At 49.3% G+C, this 19,756-nt stretch overlaps 1 protein-coding gene across 1 annotated transcript in view; it reads left to right on the forward strand.

The window, feature by feature from the left end:
- LOC139228926 (MORN repeat-containing protein 1-like) overlaps positions 1–19,756 on the forward strand; it is a 308,947-nt gene that overhangs the window by 244,285 nt on the left and 44,906 nt on the right. The gene's annotated exons all lie outside the window — the stretch shown is intronic.

Consider the following 19,756-nt stretch of genomic DNA (forward strand, 5'->3'; position numbering starts at 1 on the left):
TGTGCTCTGGGTTCGCTGATCAGGGAGTGTGTTTACACTGTGCTCTGGGTTTGGTGATCGGGGAGTGTGTTTACACTGTGCTCTGAAGTTGGTGATCTGGGAGTGTGTTTACACTGTGCTCTGGAGTTGGTGATCGGGGAGTGTGTTTACACTGTGCTCTGGGTTGGTGATCGAGGAGTGTGTTTACACTGTGCTATGGGTTTGGTGATCGGGGAATGTGTTTACACTGTGCTCTGGGTTTGGTGATCAGGAGATTGTGTTTACACTGTGCTCTGGAGTTGGTGATCAGGGGAGTGTGTTTACACTGTGCTCTGGAGTTGGTGATCAGGGAAGAGTGTTTACACTGTGCGCTGTGTTTGGTGATCGGGGAATGTGTTTACACTGTGCCCTGGAGTTGGTGATCAGGGAGTGTGTTTACACTGTGCTCTGGGTTTGGTGATCAGTGAGTGTGTTTACACTGTGCTCTGAAGTTGGTGATCGGGGAGTGTGTTTACACTGTGCTCTGGGTTTGGTGATCAATGAGTGTGTTTACACTGTGCTCTGGGTTTGGTGATCGGGGAATGTGTTTACACTGTGCCCTGGAGTTGGTGATCAGGGAGTGTGTTTACACTGTGCTCTGGGTTTGGTGATCGGGGAGTGTGTTTACACTGTGCTCTGGAGTTGGTGATCAGGGAGTCTGTTTACACTGTGCTCTGGAGTTGGTGATCAGGGGAGTGTGTTTACACTGCGCTGTGTTTGGTGATCAGTGAATGTGTTTATACTGTGTTCTGGGTATGGTGATCGGGGAGTGTGTTTACACTGTGCTCTGGGTTGGTGATCGAGGAGTGTGTTTACACTGTGCTATGGGTTTGGTGATCAGGAGATTGTGTTTACACTGTGCTCTGGAGTTGGTGATCGGGGACTGTGTTTACACTGTGCTCTGGGTTGGTGATCAGGGAGTGTGTTTACACTGTGCTCTGGGTTTGGTGATCGGGGAATGTGTTTACACTATGCTCTGGGTTTGGTGATCGGGGAATGTGTTTACACTGTGCTCTGGGTTTGGTGATCAGCGAGTGTGTTTGCACTGTACTCTGGGTTTGGTGATCAGGAAGTGTGTTTATACTGTGCTCTGGAGTTGGTGTTCAGGAGAGTGTGTTAACACTGTGCTCTGGGTTTGGTGATCAGTGAATGTGTTTACACTGTGCTCTGGGTTTGGTGATCGAGGAGTGTGTCTTACACTGTGCTCTGGGTTTGGTGATCAATGAGTGTGTATATACACTGTGCTCTGGGTTTGGTGATCAGGGAGTGTGTTTACACTGTGCTCTGGGTTTGGTGATCAGGAGAGTGTCTTACACTGTGCTCTGGGTTTGGTGATCAATGAGTGTGTGTTTACACTGTGCTCTGGGTTTGGTGATCAGGGAGTGTGTTTACACTGTGCTCTGGGTTTGGTGGTCAGGAGAGTGTCATACACTGTGCTCTGGGTTTGGTGACCAGGAGAGAGTGTTTACACAGTGCTCTGGGTTTGGTGATCAGGGAGTGTGTTTACACTGTGCTCTGGGTTTAGTGATCGAGGAGTGTGTCTTACACTGTGCTCTGGGTTTGGTGATCGGGGAGTGTGTTTACACTGTGCTCTTGGATTGGTGATCAATGAGTGTGTTTACACTGTGCTCTGGGTTTGCTGATCAGGGAGTGTGTTTACACTGTGCTCTGGAGTTGGTGATCGGGGAGTGTGTTTACACTGTGCTCTGGAGTTGGTGATTAGGGAGTGTGTTTACACTGTGCTCTGGGTTTGGTGATCAGCGAGTGTGTTTACACTGTGCTCTGGGTTTGGTGATCAGGGAGTGTGTTTACACTGTGCTCTGGGTTTGGTGATCGGGGAGTGTGTTTACACTGTGCTCTGGGTTTGGTGATCAGGGAGTGTGTTTACACTGTGCTCTGGGTTTGGTGATCAGGGAGTGTGTTTACACTGTGCTCTGGGTTTGGTGATCAGGGAATGTGTTTGCACTGTGCTCTGGGTTTGGTGATGAGGAAGTGTGTTTATATTGTGCTCTGGAGTTGGTGATTGGGGTGTGTGTTTACACTGTACTCTGGGTTGGTGATCGAGGAGTGTGTTTACACTGTGCTATGGGTTTGGTGATCGGGGAGTGTGTTTATACTGTGCTCCGGGTTTGGTGATCAGGAGAGTGTCTTACACTGTGCTCTGGGTTTGGTGATCAGGAGAGTGTGTTTACACTGTGCTCTGGAGTTGGTGATTAGGGAGTGTGTTTACACTGTGCTCTGGAGTTGGTGATCAGGGGAGTGTGTTTACACTGTGCTCTGGAGTTGGTGATTAAGGAGTGTGTTTACAGTGTGCTCTGGGTTTGGTGATCAGCGAGTGTGTTTACACTGTGCTCTGGGTTTGCTGATCAGGGAGTGTGTTTACACTGTGCTCTGGGTTTGATGATCGGGGAGTGTGTTTACACTGTGCTCTGGAGTGATCAGGGAGTGTTTTACACTGTGCTCCGGGTTTTGTGACTCGGGAGTGTGTTTACACTGTGCTCTGGGTTTGGTGATCGGGGAGTGTTTTACACTGTGCTCTGGGTTTGGTGATCAGGGAGTGTGTTTACACTGTGCTCTGGGTTTGGTGATCAGGGAGTGTGTTTACACTGTGCTCTGGGTTTGGTGATCAGGGAATGTGTTTGCACTGTGCTCTGGGTTTGGTGATCAGGAAGTGTCTTTATACTGTGCTCTGGAGTTGGTGATCGCGGAGTGTGTTTACACTGTGCTCTGGGTTGGTGATCGAGGAGTGTGTTTACATTGTGCTATGGGTTTGGTGATTGGGGAGTGTGTTTACACTGTGCTCTGGAGTTGGTGATCGGCGAGTGTGTTTACACTGTGCTCTGGAGTTGGTGATTAGGGGAGTGTGTTTACACTGTGCTCTGGAGTTGGTGATCAGGGGAGTGTGTTTACACTGTGCTCTGGGTTTGGTGATCAGGGAGTGTGTTTACACTGTGCTCTGGGTTTGGTGATCAGGGAGTGTGTTTACACTGTGCTCTGGGTTTGGTGATCAGGGAATGTGTTTGCACTGTGCTCTGGGTTTGGTGATGAGGAAGTGTGTTTATATTGTGCTCTGGAGTTGGTGATTGGGGTGTGTGTTTACACTGTACTCTGGGTTGGTGATCGAGGAGTGTGTTTACACTGTGCTATGGGTTTGGTGATCGGGGAGTGTGTTTATACTGTGCTCCGGGTTTGGTGATCAGGAGAGTGTCTTACACTGTGCTCTGGGTTTGGTGATCAGGAGAGTGTGTTTACACTGTGCTCTGGAGTTGGTGATTAGGGAGTGTGTTTACACTGTGCTCTGGAGTTGGTGATCAGGGGAGTGTGTTTACACTGTGCTCTGGAGTTGGTGATTAAGGAGTGTGTTTACAGTGTGCTCTGGGTTTGGTGATCAGCGAGTGTGTTTACACTGTGCTCTGGGTTTGCTGATCAGGGAGTGTGTTTACACTGTGCTCTGGGTTTGATGATCGGGGAGTGTGTTTACACTGTGCTCTGGAGTGATCAGGGAGTGTTTTACACTGTGCTCCGGGTTTTGTGACTCGGGAGTGTGTTTACACTGTGCTCTGGGTTTGGTGATCGGGGAGTGTTTTACACTGTGCTCTGGGTTTGGTGATCAGGGAGTGTGTTTACACTGTGCTCTGGGTTTGGTGATCAGGGAGTGTGTTTACACTGTGCTCTGGGTTTGGTGATCAGGGAATGTGTTTGCACTGTGCTCTGGGTTTGGTGATCAGGAAGTGTCTTTATACTGTGCTCTGGAGTTGGTGATCGCGGAGTGTGTTTACACTGTGCTCTGGGTTGGTGATCGAGGAGTGTGTTTACATTGTGCTATGGGTTTGGTGATTGGGGAGTGTGTTTACACTGTGCTCTGGAGTTGGTGATCGGCGAGTGTGTTTACACTGTGCTCTGGAGTTGGTGATTAGGGGAGTGTGTTTACACTGTGCTCTGGAGTTGGTGATCAGGGGAGTGTGTTTACACTGTGTGCTGTGTTTGGTGATCAGTGAATGTGTTTACACTGTGCTCTGGGTTTGCTGATCAGGGAGCGTGTTTACACTGTGCTCTGTGTTTGGTGATCGGGGAGTGTGTTTACACTGTGCTCTGGAGTTGGTGATCAGGGATTGTGTTTACACTGTGCCCTGGAGTTGGTGATCAGGGAGTGTGTTTACACTGTGTTCTGGGTTTGGTGATCGGGGAGTGTGTTTACACTGTGCTCTGGGTTGGTGATCGAGGAGTGTGTTTACACTGTGCTATGGGTTTGGTGATCAGGGAGTGTGTTTACACTGTGGTCTGGAGTTGGTGATCGGGGAGTGTGTTTACACTGTGCTCTGGGTTGGTGACCAGGAGAGTGTGTTACACTGTACTCTGGATTTGGTGATCAGTGAGTGTGTTTACACTGTGGTCTGGAGTTGGTGATCGGGGAGTGTGTTTACACTGTGCTCTGGGTTTGGTGATCAGGAGAGTGTCTTACACTGTGCTCTGGATTTGGTGATCGGGGAGTGTGTTTACACTGTGCTAAGGGTTTGGTGATCAGGAAGTGTGTTTACACTGTGCTCTGGGTTGGTGATCAGGAGAGTGTCTTACACTGTGATCAGGGTTTGGTGATCAGTGAGTGTGTTTACACTGTGCTCTGGAGTTGGTGATCGTGGAGTGTGTTTACACTGTGCTCTGGGTTTGGTGATCAGGAGAGTGTCTTACACTATGCTCTGGATTTGGTGATCGGGGAGTGTGTTTACACTGTGCTCTGGGTTGGTGATCAGGAGAGTGTCTTACACTGTCATCTGGGTTTGGTGATCAGTGAGTGTGTTTACACTGTGCTCTGGAGTTGGTGATCGGGGAGTGTGTTTACACTGTGCTCTGGGATTGGTGATCAATGAGTGTGTTTACACTGTGCTCTGGGTTTGCTGATCAGGGAGTGTGTTTACACTGTGCTCTGGAGTTGGTGATCGGGGAGTGTGTTTACACTGTGCTCTGGAGTTGGTGATCAGGGGAGTGTGTTTACACTGTGCTCTGGAGTTGGTGATCAGGGGAGTGTGTTTACACTGTGCGCTGTGTTTGGTGATCAGTGAATGTGTTTACACTGTGCTCTGGGTTTGCTGATCAGGGAGTGTGTTTGCACTGTGCTCTGGAATTGGTGATTAGGGAGTGTGTTTACACTGTGCTCTGGAGTTGGTGATCGGGGAGTGTGTTTACACTGTGCTCTGGGTTGGTGATCGAGGAGTGTGTTTACACTGTGCTATGGGTTTGGTGATCAGGGAGTGTGTTTACACTGTGCTCTGGAGTTGGTGATCGGCGAGTGTGTTTACACTGTGCTCTGGGTTGGTGATCAGGAGAGTGTCTTACACTGTGCTCTGGGTTTGGTGATTGGAGAGTGTGTTTACACTGTGCTCTGGAGTTGGTGGTCAGGGGTGTGTGTTTACACTGTGCGCTGTGTTTAGTGATCAGTTAATGTGTTTACACTGTGGCTGATCAGGGAGTGTGTTTACACTGTGCTCTGGGTTTGGTGATCAGGGAGTGTGTTTACACTGTGCTCTGGAGTTGGTGATCTGGGAGTGTGTTTACACTGTGCTCTGGAGTTGGTGATCAGGAGAGTGTCTTACACTGTGCTCTGGGAGGGTGATCAGGAGAGTGTCTTACCCTGTGCTCTGGGTTTGGTGATTGGGGAGTGTGTTTACACTGTGCTCTGGAGTTGGTGATCAGGGAGTGTGTTTACACTGTGCTCTGGAGTAGGTGATCAGGAAAGTGTGTTTACACTGTGCTCTGGAGTTGGTGATCAGGGGAGTGTGTTTACACTGTGTTCTGGGTTTGGTGATCGGGGAGTGTGTTTACACTGTGCTCTGGGTTGGTGATCGAGGAGTGTGTTTACACTGTGCTATGGGTTTGGTGATCGGGGAGTGTGTTTACACTGTGCTCTGGGTTGGTGACCAGGAGAGTGTCTTACACTGTACTCTGGATTTGGTGATCAGTGAGTGTGTTTACACTGTGGTCTGGAATTGGTGATCGGGGAGTGTGTTTACACTGTGCTCTGGGTTTGGTGATCAGGAGAGTGTCTTACACTGTGCTCTGGATTTGGTGATCGGGGAGTGTGTTTACACTGTGCTATGGGTTTGGTGATCGGGGAGTGTGTTTACACTGTGCTCTGTGTTTGGTGATCAGGAAGTGTGTTTACACTGTGCTCTGGGTTGGTGATCAGGAGAGTGTCTTACACTGTGCTCTAGGTTTGGTGATCAGTGAGTGTGTTTACACTGTGCTCTGGAGTTGGTAATCGGGGAGTGTGTTTACACTGTGCTCTGGGTTTGGTGATCAATGAGTGTGTTTACACTGTGATCTGGGTTTGCTGATCAGGGAGTGTGTTTACACTGTGCTCTGGAGTTGGTGATCGGGGAGCGTGTTTACACTGTGCTCTGGATTTGGTGATGAGGAGAGTGTCTTACACTGTGCTCTGGGTTTGGTGATCAAGAGAGTGTGTTTACACTGTGCTCTGGGTTTGGTGATCAGGAGAGTGTCTTACACTGTGCTCTGGGAGGGTGATCAGGAGAGTGTCTTACCCTGTGCTCTGGGTTTGGTGATCAGGGAGTGTGTTTACACTGTGCTCTGGAGTAGGTGATCAGGAAAGTGTGTTTACACTGTGCTCTGGAGTTGGTGATCAGGGGAGTGTGTTTACACTGTGTTCTGGGTTTGGTGATCGGGGAGTGTGTTTACACTGTGCTCTGGGTTGGTGATCGAGGAGTGTGTTTACACTGTGCTATGGGTTTGGTGATCGGGGAGTGTGTTTACACTGTGCTCTGGGTTGGTGACCAGGAGAGTGTCTTACACTGTACTCTGGATTTGGTGATCAGTGAGTGTGTTTACACTGTGGTCTGGAGTTGGTGATCGGGGAGTGTGTTTACACTGTGCTCTTGGTTTGGTGATCAGGAGAGTGTCTTACACTGTGCTCTGGATTTGGTGATCGGGGAGTGTGTTTACACTGTGCTATGGGTTTGGTGATCGGGGAGTGTGTTTACACTGTGCTCTGGGTTTGGTGATCAGGAAGTGTGTTTACACTGTGCTCTGGGTTGGTGATCAGGAGAGTGTCTTACACTGTGCTCTAGGTTTGGTGATCAGTGAGTGTGTTTACACTGTGCTCTGGAGTTGGTAATCGGGGAGTGTGTTTACACTGTGCTCTGGGTTTGGTGATCAGCGAGTGTGTTTACACTGTGATCTGGGTTTGCTGATCAGGGAGTGTGTTTACACTGTGCTCTGGAGTTGGTGATCGGGGAGTGTGTTTACACTGTGCTCTGGATTTGGTGATGAGGAGAGTGTCTTACACTGTGCTCTGGGTTTGGTGATCAAGAGAGTGTGTTTACACTGTGCTCTGGGTTTGGTGATCAGGAGAGTGTCTTACACTGTGCTCTGGGAGGGTGATCAGGAGAGTGTCTTACCCTGTGCTCTGGGTTTGGTGATTGGGGAGTGTGTTTACACTGTGCTCTGGAGTTGGTGATCAGGGAGTGTGTTTACACTGTGCTCTGGAGTAGGTGATCAGGAAAGTGTGTTTACACTGTGCTCTGGAGTTGGTGATCAGGGGAGTGTGTTTACACTGTGTTCTGGGTTTGGTGATCGGGGAGTGTGTTTACACTGTGCTCTGGGTTGGTGATCGAGGAGTGTGTTTACACTGTGCTATGGGTTTGGTGATCGGGGAGTGTGTTTACACTGTACTCTGGATTTGGTGATCAGTGAGTGTGTTTACACTGTGGTCTGGAATTGGTGATCGGGGAGTGTGTTTACACTGTGCTCTGGGTTTGGTGATCAGGAGAGTGTCTTACACTGTGCTCTGGATTTGGTGATCGGGGAGTGTGTTTACACTGTGCTATGGGTTTGGTGATCGGGGAGTGTGTTTACACTGTGCTCTGTGTTTGGTGATCAGGAAGTGTGTTTACACTGTGCTCTGGGTTGGTGATCAGGAGAGTGTCTTACACTGTGCTCTAGGTTTGGTGATCAGTGAGTGTGTTTACACTGTGCTCTGGAGTTGGTAATCGGGGAGTGTGTTTACACTGTGCTCTGGGTTTGGTGATCAGTGAGTGTGTTTACACTGTGATCTGGGTTTGCTGATCAGGGAGTGTGTTTACACTGTGCTCTGGAGTTGGTGATCGGGGAGCGTGTTTACACTGTGCTCTGGATTTGGTGATGAGGAGAGTGTCTTACACTGTGCTCTGGGTTTGGTGATCAAGAGAGTGTGTTTACACTGTGCTCTGGGTTTGGTGATCAGGAGAGTGTCTTACACTGTGCTCTGGGAGGGTGATCAGGAGAGTGTCTTACCCTGTGCTCTGGGTTTGGTGATCAGGGAGTGTGTTTACACTGTGCTCTGGAGTAGGTGATCAGGAAAGTGTGTTTACACTGTGCTCTGGAGTTGGTGATCAGGGGAGTGTGTTTACACTGTGTTCTGGGTTTGGTGATCGGGGAGTGTGTTTACACTGTGCTCTGGGTTGGTGATCGAGGAGTGTGTTTACACTGTGCTATGGGTTTGGTGATCGGGGAGTGTGTTTACACTGTGCTCTGGGTTGGTGACCAGGAGAGTGTCTTACACTGTACTCTGGATTTGGTGATCAGTGAGTGTGTTTACACTGTGGTCTGGAGTTGGTGATCGGGGAGTGTGTTTACACTGTGCTCTTGGTTTGGTGATCAGGAGAGTGTCTTACACTGTGCTCTGGATTTGGTGATCGGGGAGTGTGTTTACACTGTGCTATGGGTTTGGTGATCGGGGAGTGTGTTTACACTGTGCTCTGGGTTTGGTGATCAGGAAGTGTGTTTACACTGTGCTCTGGGTTGGTGATCAGGAGAGTGTCTTACACTGTGCTCTAGGTTTGGTGATCAGTGAGTGTGTTTACACTGTGCTCTGGAGTTGGTAATCGGGGAGTGTGTTTACACTGTGCTCTGGGTTTGGTGATCAGCGAGTGTGTTTACACTGTGATCTGGGTTTGCTGATCAGGGAGTGTGTTTACACTGTGCTCTGGAGTTGGTGATCGGGGAGTGTGTTTACACTGTGCTCTGGATTTGGTGATGAGGAGAGTGTCTTACACTGTGCTCTGGGTTTGGTGATCAAGAGAGTGTGTTTACACTGTGCTCTGGGTTTGGTGATCAGGAGAGTGTCTTACACTGTGCTCTGGGAGGGTGATCAGGAGAGTGTCTTACCCTGTGCTCTGGGTTTGGTGATTGGGGAGTGTGTTTACACTGTGCTCTGGAGTTGGTGATCAGGGAGTGTGTTTACACTGTGCTCTGGAGTAGGTGATCAGGAAAGTGTGTTTACATTGTGCTCTGGAGTTGGTGATCAGGGGAGTGTGTTTACACTGTGTTCTGGGTTTGGTGATCGGGGAGTGTGTTTACACTGTGCTCTGGGTTGGTGATCGAGGAGTGTGTTTACACTGTGCTATGGGTTTGGTGATCGGGGAGTGTGTTTACACTGTGCTCTGGGTTGGTGACCAGGAGAGTGTCTTACACTGTACTCTGGATTTGGTGATCAGTGAGTGTGTTTACACTGTGGTCTGGAGTTGGTGATCGGGGAGTGTGTTTACACTGTGCTCTGGGTTTGGTGATCAGGAGAGTGTCTTACACTGTGCTCTGGATTTGGTGATCGGGGAGTGTGTTTACACTGTGCTATGGGTTTGGTGATCAATGAGTGTGTTTACACTGTGCTCTGGGTTGGTGATCAGGAGAGTGTCTTACACTGTACTCTGGATTTGGTGATCAGTGAGTGTGTTTACACTGTGCTCTGGAGTTGGTGATCGGGGAGTGTGTTTACACTGTGCTCTGGATTTGGTGATGAGGAGAGTGTCTTACACTGTGCTCTGGGTTTGGTGATCAAGAGAGTGTGTTTACACTGTGCTCTGGGTTTGGTGATCAGGAGAGTGTCTTACACTGTGCTCTGGGAGGGTGATCAGGAGAGTGTCTTACCCTGTGCTCTGGGTTTGGTGATCGGGGAGTGTTTTACACTGTGCTCTGGGTTTGGTGATCAGGGAGTGTGTTTACACTGTGCTCTGGGTTTGGTGATCAGGGAGTGTGTTTACACTGTGCTCTGGGTTTGGTGATCAGGGAATGTGTTTGCACTGTGCTCTGGGTTTGGTGATCAGGAAGTGTCTTTATACTGTGCTCTGGAGTTGGTGATCGCGGAGTGTGTTTACACTGTGCTCTGGGTTGGTGATCGAGGAGTGTGTTTACATTGTGCTCTGGGTTTGGTGTTCGGGGAGTGTGTTTACACTGTGCTCTGGAGTTGGTGATCGGGGAGTGTGTTTACACTGTGCTCTGTGTTGGTGATCAGGAGAGTGTCTTACACTGTGCTCTGGGTTTGGTGATTGGGGAGTGTGTTTACACTGTGCTCTGGAGTTGGTGATCGGCGAGTGTGTTTACACTGTGCTCTGGAGTTGGTGATCAGGAGAGTGTGTTTACACTGTGTGCTGTGTTTGGTGATCAGTGAATGTGTTTACACTGTGCTCTGGGTTTGCTGATCAGGGAGCGTGTTTACACTGTGCTCTGTGTTTGGTGATCGGGGAGTGTGTTTACACTGTGCTCTGGAGTTGGTGATCAGGGATTGTGTTTACACTGTGCCCTGGAGTTGGTGATCAGGGAGTGTGTTTACACTGTGTTCTGGGTTTGGTGATCGGGGAGTGTGTTTACACTGTGCTCTGGGTTGGTGATCGAGGAGTGTGTTTACACTGTGCTATGGGTTTGGTGATCGGGGAGTGTGTTTACACTGTGCTCTGGGTTGGTGACCAGGAGAGTGTGTTACACTGTACTCTGGATTTGGTGATCAGTGAGTGTGTTTACACTGTGGTCTGGAGTTGGTGATCGGGGAGTGTGTTTACACTGTGCTCTGGGTTTGGTGATCAGGAGAGTGTCTTACACTGTGCTCTGGATTTGGTGATCGGGGAGTGTGTTTACACTGTGCTAAGGGTTTGGTGATCAGGAAGTGTGTTTACACTGTGCTCTGGGTTGGTGATCAGGAGAGTGTCTTACACTGTGATCTGGGTTTGGTGATCAGTGAGTGTGTTTACACTGTGCTCTGGAGTTGGTGATCGGGGAGTGTGTTTACACTGTGCTCTTGGTTTGGTGATCAGGAGAGTGTCTTACACTGTGCTCTGGATTTGGTGATCGGGGAGTGTGTTTACACTGTGCTATGGGTTTGGTGATCGGGGAGTGTGTTTACACTGTGCTCTGGGTTTGGTGATCAGGAAGTGTGTTTACACTGTGCTCTGGGTTGGTGATCAGGAGAGTGTCTTACACTGTGCTCTAGGTTTGGTGATCAGTGAGTGTGTTTACACTGTGCTCTGGAGTTGGTAATCGGGGAGTGTGTTTACACTGTGCTCTGGGTTTGGTGATCAGCGAGTGTGTTTACACTGTGATCTGGGTTTGCTGATCAGGGAGTGTGTTTACACTGTGCTCTGGAGTTGGTGATCGGGGAGTGTGTTTACACTGTGCTCTGGATTTGGTGATGAGGAGAGTGTCTTACACTGTGCTCTGGGTTTGGTGATCAAGAGAGTGTGTTTACACTGTGCTCTGGGTTTGGTGATCAGGAGAGTGTCTTACACTGTGCTCTGGGAGGGTGATCAGGAGAGTGTCTTACCCTGTGCTCTGGGTTTGGTGATTGGGGAGTGTGTTTACACTGTGCTCTGGAGTTGGTGATCAGGGAGTGTGTTTACACTGTGCTCTGGAGTAGGTGATCAGGAAAGTGTGTTTACATTGTGCTCTGGAGTTGGTGATCAGGGGAGTGTGTTTACACTGTGTTCTGGGTTTGGTGATCGGGGAGTGTGTTTACACTGTGCTCTGGGTTGGTGATCGAGGAGTGTGTTTACACTGTGCTATGGGTTTGGTGATCGGGGAGTGTGTTTACACTGTGCTCTGGGTTGGTGACCAGGAGAGTGTCTTACACTGTACTCTGGATTTGGTGATCAGTGAGTGTGTTTACACTGTGGTCTGGAGTTGGTGATCGGGGAGTGTGTTTACACTGTGCTCTGGGTTTGGTGATCAGGAGAGTGTCTTACACTGTGCTCTGGATTTGGTGATCGGGGAGTGTGTTTACACTGTGCTATGGGTTTGGTGATCGGGGAGTGTGTTTACACTGTGCTCTGGGTTTGGTGATCAGGAAGTGTGTTTACACTGTGCTCTGGGTTGGTGATCAGGAGAGTGTCTTACACTGTGCTCTAGGTTTGGTGATCAGTGAGTGTGTTTACACTGTGCTCTGGAGTTGGTAATCGGGGAGTGTGTTTACACTGTGCTCTGGGTTTGGTGATCAATGAGTGTGTTTACACTGTGCTCTGGGTTGGTGATCAGGAGAGTGTCTTACACTGTACTCTGGATTTGGTGATCAGTGAGTGTGTTTACACTGTGCTCTGGAGTTGGTGATCGGGGAGTGTGTTTACACTGTGCTCTGGATTTGGTGATGAGGAGAGTGTCTTACACTGTGCTCTGGGTTTGGTGATCAAGAGAGTGTGTTTACACTGTGCTCTGGGTTTGGTGATCAGGAGAGTGTCTTACACTGTGCTCTGGGAGGGTGATCAGGAGAGTGTCTTACCCTGTGCTCTGGGTTTGGTGATCGGGGAGTGTTTTACACTGTGCTCTGGGTTTGGTGATCAGGGAGTGTGTTTACACTGTGCTCTGGGTTTGGTGATCAGGGAGTGTGTTTACACTGTGCTCTGGAGTTGGTGATCGCGGAGTGTGTTTACACTGTGCTCTGGGTTGGTGATCGAGGAGTGTGTTTACATTGTGCTATGGGTTTGGTGTTCGGTGAGTGTGTTTACACTGTGCTCTGGAGTTGGTGATCGGGGAGTGTGTTTACACTGTGCTCTGTGTTGGTGATCAGGAGAGTGTCTTACACTGTGCTCTGGGTTTGGTGATTGGGGAGTGTGTTTACACTGTGCTCTGGAGTTGGTGATCGGCGAGTGTGTTTACACTGTGCTCTGGAGTTGGTGATCAGGAGAGTGTGTTTACACTGTGTGCTGTGTTTGGTGATCAGTGAATGTGTTTACACTGTGCTCTGGGTTTGCTGATCAGGGAGCGTGTTTACACTGTGCTCTGTGTTTGGTGATCGGGGAGTGTGTTTACACTGTGCTCTGGAGTTGGTGATCAGGGATTGTGTTTACACTGTGCCCTGGAGTTGGTGATCAGGGAGTGTGTTTACACTGTGTTCTGGGTTTGGTGATCGGGGAGTGTGTTTACACTGTGCTCTGGGTTGGTGATCGAGGAGTGTGTTTACACTGTGCTATGGGTTTGGTGATCGGGGAGTGTGTTTACACTGTGCTCTGGGTTGGTGACCAGGAGAGTGTGTTACACTGTACTCTGGATTTGGTGATCAGTGAGTGTGTTTACACTGTGGTCTGGAGTTGGTGATCGGGGAGTGTGTTTACACTGTGCTCTGGGTTTGGTGATCAGGAGAGTGTCTTACACTGTGCTCTGGATTTGGTGATCGGGGAGTGTGTTTACACTGTGCTAAGGGTTTGGTGATCAGGAAGTGTGTTTACACTGTGCTCTGGGTTGGTGATCAGGAGAGTGTCTTACACTGTGATCTGGGTTTGGTGATCAGTGAGTGTGTTTACACTGTGCTCTGGAGTTGGTGATCGGGGAGTGTGTTTACACTGTGCTCTGGGTTTGGTGATCAGGAGAGTGTCTTACACTATGGTCTGGATTTGGTGATCGGGGAGTGTGTTTACACTGTGCTAAGGGTTTGGTGATCAGGAAGTGTGTTTACACTGTGCTCTGGGTTGGTGATCAGGAGAGTGTCTTACACTGTTATCTGGGTTTGGTGATCAGTGAGTGTGTTTACACTGTGCTCTGGGTTGGTGATCAGGAGAGTGTCTTACACTGTGATCTGGGTTTGGTGATCAGTGAGTGTGTTTACACTGTGCTCTGGAGTTGGTGATCGGGGAGTGTGCTTACACTGTGCTCTGGGTTTGGTGATCAGGAGTGTGTCTTACACTATGCTCTGGATTTGGTGATCGGGGAGTGTGTTTACACTGTGCTCTGGGTTTGGTGATCAGGAAGTGTGTTTACACTGTGCTCTGGGTTGGTGATCAGGAGAGTGTCTTACACTGTGATCTGGGTTTGGTGATCAGTGAGTGTGTTTACACTGTGCTCTGGAGTTGGTGATCGGGGAGTGTGTTTACACTGTGCTCTGGGTTTGGTGATCAGGAGAGTGTCTTACACTATGCTCTGGATTTGGTGATCGGGGAGTGTGTTTACACTGTGCTAAGGGTTTGGTGATCAGGAAGTGTGTTTACACTGTGCTCTGGATTGGTGATCAGGAGAGTGTCTTACACTGTTATCTGGGTTTGGTGATCAGTGAGTGTGTTTACACTGTGCTCTGGAGTTGGTGATCGGGGAGTGTGTTTACACTGTGCTCTGGGATTGGTGATCAATGAGTGTGTTTACACTGTGCTCTGGGTTTGCTGATCAGGGAGTGTGTTTACACTGTGCTCTGGAGTTGGTGATCGGGGAGTGTGTTTACACTGTGCTCTGGAGTTGGTGATCAGGGGAGTGTGTTTACACTGTGCTCTGGAGTTGGTGATCAGGGGAGTGTGTTTACACTGTGCGCTGTGTTTGGTGATCAGTGAATGTGTTTACACTGTGCTCTGGGTTTGCTGATCAGGGAGTGTGTTTACACTGTGCTATGGGTTTGGTGATCGGGGAGTGTGTTTACACTGTGCTCTGGGTTGGTGACCAGGAGAGTGTCTTACACTGTACTCTGGATTTGGTGATCAGGAGAGTGTCTTACACTGTGCTCTGGGAGGGTGATCAGGAGAGTGTCTTACCCTGTGCTCTGGGTTTGGTGATTGGGGAGTGTGTTTACACTGTGCTCTGGAGTTGGTGATCAGGGAGTGTGTTTACACTGTGCTCTGGAGTAGGTGATCAGGAAAGTGTGTTTACACTGTGCTCTGGAGTTGGTGATCAGGAGAGTGTCTTACACTGTGCTCTGGGTTTGGTGATTCAGGGAGTATGTTTACACTGTGCTCTGGGTTTGGTGGTCGGGGAGTGTGTATTTACACTGTGCTCTGGGTTTGGTGATCAGGAGAGTGTCTTACACTGTGCTCTGGGTTCGGTGATTCAGGGAGTGTGTTTACACTGTGCTCTGGGTTTGGTGATCGAGGAGTGTGTCTTACACTGTGCTCTGGGTTTGGTGATCAGGAGAGTGTCTTACACTGTGCTCTGGGTTTGGTGATCAATGAGTGTGTATTTACACTGTGCTCACTGTGCTCTGGGTTTGGTGATCAGGAGAGTGTCTTACACAGTGCTCTGGGTTTGGTGACCAGGAGAGAGTGTTTACACAGTGCTCTGGGTTTGGTGATCAGGAGAGTGTCTTACACTGTGCTCTGGGTTTGGTGATCAGGAGAGTGTGTTTACACTGTGCTCTGGGTTTGGTGATCGGGGAGTGTGTTTACAATGTGCTCTGGAGTTGGTGATTAGGGAGTGTGTTTACACTGTGCTCTGGAGTTGGTGATCAGGGCAGTGTGTTTACACTGTGCTGTGGAGTTGGCGATCAGTGGAGTGTGTTTACACTGTGCGCTGTGTTTGGGGATCAGTGAATGTGTTTACACTGTGCTCTGGGTTTGCTGATCAGGGAGTGTGTTTACACTGTGCTCTGGTGTTGGTGATTAGGGAGTGTGTTTACACTATGCTCTGGAGTTGGTGATCGGGGAGTGTGTTTACACTGTGCTCTGGGATGGTGATCGAGGAGTGTGTTTACACTGTGCTATGGGTTTGGTGATCGGGGAGTGTGTTTACACTGTGCTCTGGGTTTGGTGATTGGGGAGTGTGTTTACACTGTGCTCTGGAGTTGGTGATCAGGGGAGTGTGTTTATACTGTGCGCTGTGTTTGGTGATCAGTGAATGTGTTTACACTGTGCTCTGGGTTTGCTGATCAGGGAGTGTGTTTACACTGTGCTCTGGGTTTGGTGATCGGGGAGTGTGTTTACACTGTGCTCTGGGTTGGTGATCGAGGAGTGTGTTTACACTGTGCTATGGGTTTGGTGATCGGGGAATGTGTTTACACTGTGCTCTGGGTTTGGTGATCATTGAGTGTGTATTTACACTGTGCTCTGGGTTTGGTGATCAGGGAGTGTGTTTACACTGTGCTCTGGGTTTGGTGATCAGGAGAGTGTCTTACACTGTGCTCTCGGTTTGGTGATTCAGGGAGTGTGTTTACACTGTGCTCTGGGTTTGGTGATCGAGGAGTGTGTCTTACACTGTGCTCTGGGTTTGGTGATTCAGGGAGTGTGTTTACACTGTGTTCTGGGTTTGGTGATCGAGGAGTGTGTATTTACACTGTGCTCACTGTGCTCTGGGTTTGGTGATCAGGAGAGTATCTTACACAGTGCTCTGGGTTTGGTGACCAGGAGAGAGTGTTTACACAGTGCTCTGGGTTTGGTGATCAGGAGAGTGTCTTACACTGTGCTCTGGGTTTGGTGATCAGGAGAGTGTGTTTACACTGTGCTCTGGGTTTGGTGATCGGGGAGTGTGTTTACAATGTGCTCTGGAGTTGGTGATTAGGGAGTGTGTTTACACTGTGCTCTGGAGTTGGTGATCAGGGCAGTGTGTTTACACTGTGCTGTGGAGTTGGTGATCAAGGGAGTGTGTTTACACTGTGCGCTGTGTTTGGGGATCAGTGAATGTGTTCACACTGTGCTCTGGGTTTGCTGATCAGGGAGTGTGTTTACACTGTGCTCTGGTGTTGGTGATTAGGGAGTGTGTTTACACTATGCTCTGGAGTTGGTGATCGGGGAGTGTGTTTACACTGTGCTCTGGGATGGTGATCGAGGAGTGTGTTTACACTGTGCTATGGGTTTGGTGATCGGGGAGTGTGTTTACATTGTGCTCTGGGTTTGGTGATCGAGGAGTGTGTTTACACTGTGCTATGGGTTTGGTGATCGGGGAGTGTGTTTACACTGTGCTCTGGGTTTGGTGATTGGGGAGTGTGTTTACACTGTGCTCTGGAGTTGGTGATCAGGGGAGTGTGTTTATACTGTGCGCTGTGTTTGGTGATCAGTGAATGTGTTTACACTGTGCTCTGGGTTTGCTGATCAGGGAGTGTGTTTACACTGTGCTCTGGGTTTGGTGATCGGGGAGTGTGTTTACACTGTGCTCTGAAGTTGGTGATCTGGGAGTGTGTTTACACTGTGCTCTGGAGTTGGTGATCAGATAATGTGTTTACACTGTGTTCTGGGTTGGTGATCGAGGAGTGTGTTTACACTGTGCTATGGGTTTGGTGATCGGGGAATGTGTTTACACTCTGCTCTGGGTTTGGTGATCAGGGAGTGTGTTTACACTGTGCTCTGGGTTTGGTGATCGGGGAGTGTGTTTACACTGTGCTCTGAAGTTGGTGATCTGGGAGTGTGTTTACACTGTGCTCTGGAGTTGGTGATCGGGGAGTGTGTTTACACTGTGCTCTGGGTTGGTGATCGAGGAGTGTGTTTACACTGTGCTATGGGTTTGGTGATCGGGGAATGTGTTTACACTGTGCTCTGGGTTTGGTGATCAATGAGTGTGTATTTACACTGTGCTCTGGGTTTGGTGATCAGGGAGTGTGTTTACACTGTGCTCTGGGTTTGGTGATCAGGAGAGTGTCTTACACTGTGCTCTGGGTTTGGTGATTCAGGGAGTGTGTTTACACTGTGCTCTGGGTTTGGTGATCGAGGAGTGTGTCTTACACTGTGCTCTGGGTTTGGTGGTCGGGGAGTGTGTATTTACACTGTGCTCTGGGTTTGGTGATCAGGAGAGTGTCTTACACTGTGCTCTGGGTTTGGTGATTCAGGGAGTGTGTTTACACTGTGCTCTGGGTTTGGTGATCGAGGAGTGTGTCTTACACTGTGCTCTGGGTTTGGTGATCAGGAGAGTGTCTTACACTGTGCTCTGGGTTTGGTGATCAATGAGTGTGTATTTACACTGTGCTCACTGTGCTCTGGGTTTGGTGATCAGGAGAGTGTCTTACACAGTGCTCTGGGTTTGGTGACCAGGAGAGAGTGTTTACACAGTGCTCTGGGTTTGGTGATCAGGAGAGTGTCTTACACTGTGCTCTGGGTTTGGTGATCAGGAGAGTGTGTTTACACTGTGCTCTGGGTTTGGTGATCGGGGAGTGTGTTTACAATGTGCTCTGGAGTTGGTGATTAAGGAGTGTGTTTACACTGTGCTCTGGAGTTGGTGATCAGGGCAGTGTGTTTACACTGTGCTGTGGAGTTGGTGATCAGGGGAGTGTGTTTACACTGTGCGCTGTGTTTGGGGATCAGTGAATGTGTTTACACTGTGCTCTGGGTTTGCTGATCAGGGAGTGTGTTTACACTGTGCTCTGGTGTTGGTGATTAGGGAGTGTGTTTACACTATGCTCTGGAGTTGGTGATCGGGGAGTGTGTTTACACTGTGCTCTGGGATGGTGATCGAGGAGTGTGTTTACACTGTGCTATGGGTTTGGTGATCGGGGTGTGTGTTTACACTGTGCTCTGGGTTTGGTGATTGGGCAGTGTGTTTACACTGTGCTCTGGAGTTGGTGATCAGGGGAGTGTGTTTCTACTGTGCGCTGTGTTTGGTGATCAGTGAATGTGTTTACACTGTGCTCTGGGTTTGCTGATCAGGGAGTGTGTTTACACTGTGCTCTGGGTTTGGTGATCGGGGAGTGTGTTTACACTGTGCTCTGGAGTTGGTGATCAGATAATGTGTTTACACTGTGTTTTGGGTTGGTGATCGAGGTGTGTGTTTACACTGTGCTATGGGTTTGGTGATCGGGGAATGTGTTTACACTCTGCTCTGGGTTTGGTGATCAGGAGATTGTGTTTATACTGTGCTCTGGAGTTGGTGATCAGGGGAGTGTGTTTACACTGTGCTCTGGAGTTGGTGATCAGGGGAGTGTGTTTACACTGTGCGCTGTGTTTGGGGATCAGTGAGTGTGTTTACACTGTGCTCTGGGTTTGCTGATCAGGGAGTGTGTTTACACTGTGCTCTGGTGTTGGTGATTAGGGAGTGTGTTTACACTGTGCTCTGGAGTTGGTGATCGGGGAGTGTGTTTACACTGTGCTCTGGGATGGTGATCGAGGAGTGTGTTTACACTGTGCTATGGGTTTGGTGATCGGGGAATGTGTTTACACTGTGCTCTGGGTTTGGTGATCAGGAGATTGTGTTTACACTGTGCTCTGGAGTTGGTGATCAGGGGAGTGTGTTTACACTGTGCTCTGGAGTTGGTGATCAGGGGAGAGTGTTTACACTGTGCGCTGTGTTTGGTGATCGGGGAATGTGTTTACACTGTGCCCTGGAGTTGGTGATCAGGGAGTGTGTTTACACTGTGCTCTGGGTTTGGTGATCAGTGAGTGTGTTTACACTGTGCTCTGAAGTTGGTGATCGGGGAGTGTGTTTACACTGTGCTCTGGGTTTGGTGATCAATGAGTGTGTTTACACTGTGCTCTGGGTTTGGTGATCGGGGAATGTGTTTACACTGTGCCCTGGAGTTGGTGATCAGGGTGTGTGTTTACACTGTGCTCTGGGTTTGGTGATCGGGGAGTGTGTTTACACTGTGCTCTGGAGTTGGTGATCAGGGAGTGTGTTTACACTGTGCTCTGGGATGGTGATCGAGGAGTGTGTTTACACTGTGCTATGGGTTTGGTGATCGGGGAGTGTGTTTACACTGTGCTCTGGGTTTGGTGATTGGGGAGTGTGTTTACACTGTGCTCTGGAGTTAGTGATCAGGGGAGTGTGTTTATACTGTGCGCTGTGTTTGGTGATCAGTGAATGTGTTTACACTGTG

This window comes from Pristiophorus japonicus, chromosome 18 (assembly GCF_044704955.1).
Source record: "Pristiophorus japonicus isolate sPriJap1 chromosome 18, sPriJap1.hap1, whole genome shotgun sequence".
Classification (NCBI taxonomy): Eukaryota; Metazoa; Chordata; class Chondrichthyes; family Pristiophoridae; genus Pristiophorus; species Pristiophorus japonicus.